Consider the following 3,004-nt stretch of genomic DNA (forward strand, 5'->3'; position numbering starts at 1 on the left):
CCCAGCACATCAAGGGGCTGCGGAAGACACAACCACGAGATGCTTTGGGAAAGCGTTGGGGATTCCTTTGTGGCTGTTCATGTTTCCCGTTCTTCTCCTCTTTGGAGGATGACACAGGCCAGAACATTCCTTAAACCCTGATTTATGATATTTTAGCCAGAGTCAAGTGTGGGCCTTGTCCCTAGTGGTGATCCTAAGGCTGTTGATCCCCCTCCCCATCCCCTCCCAGTGTAACACCCCTCGGCAAGACCCATCTCTGCACACACATGTGTGTGAACAGGAAGGTCAGTGGCACCAGCCCTGCCAGCCACGACCCCTCTGTTCCCAGCAGCCCTGGTGCAGGAGACAGCCCCTTCCCTGAGGAATTCACCAGCCTGAGTCAGAGCTGTGCGGTTACCCCAGGTTTTTCTGCACCAGGTCATGGGGCCTGGGAGCAAAATCCAGGGTGCTGGGCAGCACAACCCCCAGGCACCCCACCAAGAGGGCACCGTCCCTGGGTGGGCTCGAACCACCAACCTTTCGGTTAACAGCCGAATGCGCTGCCTGCTGCGCCACAGAGACCCCCGCCTGGGCCTGTCCTGGGGCAGCTCCGGCATCGGGACAGTCCCCGGTGCTGCAGGAATGGGAATGTCCCTGAGCCCAGCCACGTCCCCAGCCCCAGGGAAGGGGATGCTGCCCTTCACCCACTGCTGGGTGCTGGTGGGCAGAGCAATGCAGGGGGAGGCCTGGTGCCCGGATGAGGGGCTGTGGACAGCTCCCTGCCCACCACCAGCTCTATCTGTTCCTGTGGACCCTCCGTTGCACACCCCGCAGGGGCAATCATAGCTGTGGGCACCTCACCCCAGTGCAGCCCTGGTCCAGGAGCAGTGGCAGCTGAGAGGCAATGCCAGCTTGCCCCATGCCAGCCTGCGGCCCAGCACGAGGGGTTGAGTGCTGCTTTCTGCTGAGGCTCTCAGGGCACCAGGGCACAACAGGGCTGTGCTTGTCAGGGACATGTTGTGGCATGAGATGTCCCCGCACCAGCCCCCTCCCCCCGACAATTTGTAAGGGGATGTAGCTCAGTGGAAGAGCACCTGCTTTGCATGCAGGAGGTCCTGGGTTCAATGCCCAGCATCTCCGGCGGAGGGGGAGCTTTTTCCTCAGTCTCCACCCACCTGACCAACAGCGGGGAGGGCTGGCAAGCGGCTGCATTGCTCCTCTCCACAAAGTGTCGGCTTGCCCTCCAACGACATGGCAGGCTGTCATGTGGGAAGTGGAGCTCCCCATGCAGGAAGAGCCCAGCCACATCCTCAGAAAGCCTGCCCAGGGCAAAGGACATCATGAGGGCACGACTCTTGCAACAAGCTGAGTGGCCAGCAGTAGGCAAACAGGCAGGACTTGTCAGATCCTCAAGTGCCTCTCAGCAGAGACCACAGCCCTGTGAGGCAAGAGGGTGTCCCCATGAAGACGAGAGGGCTGGCTGCTGGCTGGGAGCTTCTTGTAGCTGCAGCAGCAGCAGCACTGCCCTGGCTGGGCAGGCAGGCGCTGGGAGGGCATCAGGCAAAGCATGGCGACAGGGCGTTGGGGCAGGCTGCCCCTCCGTCTTGTGCTCCTCCATGGGCTTCTCCTCCTCCAGGGCAGTCTGCATCCATGATCTCTGGGGTGGCTGTGGGGTCTGGAGAAGGGTGGTGCATCAGTCCCAGAGGGTTCTACCCACCATCCTCTTCGTCCGCAGCGCCACCTTCCTCCTCTCCCACAGCTGCTCTGCCTAGCTCGTGGCTGGAGCCCCCCATCGTGGGCAGGAGTGGAGAGCTTGATCCCGGGCCCTCTCCCACCACCAGCCTGGTCCCGGCTCTGGAACAGTGGTGCTGAGGGCACTGCTCACTGCCGCGGAGAGGCCGTGGTGATGCCATGCCTGGGTTGGTCCCTACACTTGGGGGCCCTGCCTGGATCTGCCCCGCAGGCAGATCCTGGGGCCTGGAGGGTTCCCCTGCGGGCTGCTCTCCTTGGCACCCTTCACGTGGTCCCTCTTGCTTGCTTAAGGGAACGGCTGCTCCCAAAGTCCCCCAGCAATGGGAAGAAGGAAAACAGCAGTCAGCAGAAGTCCCTGCCTGGAAGGAGCTGGAAACAGAGGAGACAGCTTGTTTGGGAGAGGTGAAAGAGCTGCTGGGCAGTGAACGGCTTTACTCCACATGAGCTGTGCAGAAATGACCTCACAGCCTCCAACAGCAGCAATGGGGCTGGTGCTGGCCTATGAGCTCCTGAGGCAGCAGTGACCTCACAATCTACATGAAGGCAATGTGCCTGCTGCTCCCTATCAGGTCCTCAGGCACGAGTGACCTCACAATCAGCATCAGAGCCATGAGACTGCTGCTGGCCTATCAGGTATCGAGGCAGAAGTGACCTCACAAGCACAAGCAGCAGCAAGGAGGAGGCCCCAACAGCACAGACAGTGCAATCTTTTACAGACAATACACTCCCTGGACAGCTGGGAAGACTGACTTGGCAGACAGTTTTCCCTAGACAGGCCTGCAAAGGCCTAGGAGGCATCCACTATTTTACTTCCACACTCCTCCTTTGAGACTTGCAGTCTCATGTCCTCTTAAGGTCCAGAGCCTGGCAGAAGGGCACCACATGCCCTGCTCACACCTCCTGGATCCCAGGAGCGATCTCTGTGCAGGCTGTGCTGTCCCACCATCCGACCTGGCCTCTGGCCTTTGCTATCACTTCTAGCCACTAGCCCAAGTACTTCTTCCTTTTCTTCTTCCTTATCCTTTACTAAATTCAGCATCATTACTTGCACCATTGCTTGCGCTATGCCATGTTTTCTCCTTTTCCACAGCAATTTGCCACAACAGAAGATTAACTGCACCAATCCATGCACAATGACCAAGGCCAATAATCCTAATGAAATATACTTGGACATCCTTTCAAGCAGCTTTCCTATCCGTCCTGTCCATTATGGGGCAAATGCAAGCATAACCAACAGTTTGAAGAGATCATTACACTAACTCATTCTTGGGCG

At 58.6% G+C, this 3,004-nt stretch overlaps 1 non-coding gene across 1 annotated transcript; it reads right to left on the minus strand.

Moving 5' to 3' along the window:
- Positions 1 to 488: 488 nt before the first annotated feature.
- Positions 489 to 561, minus strand: TRNAN-GUU (transfer RNA asparagine (anticodon GUU)). The gene has a single exon. It is a non-coding gene; the product is annotated as a tRNA-Asn (tRNA).
- Positions 562 to 3,004: the final 2,443 nt, after the last annotated feature.

This window comes from Dromaius novaehollandiae, unplaced genomic scaffold (genome assembly GCF_036370855.1).
Source record: "Dromaius novaehollandiae isolate bDroNov1 unplaced genomic scaffold, bDroNov1.hap1 HAP1_SCAFFOLD_42, whole genome shotgun sequence".
NCBI classification, from domain to species: Eukaryota; Metazoa; Chordata; class Aves; order Casuariiformes; family Dromaiidae; genus Dromaius; species Dromaius novaehollandiae.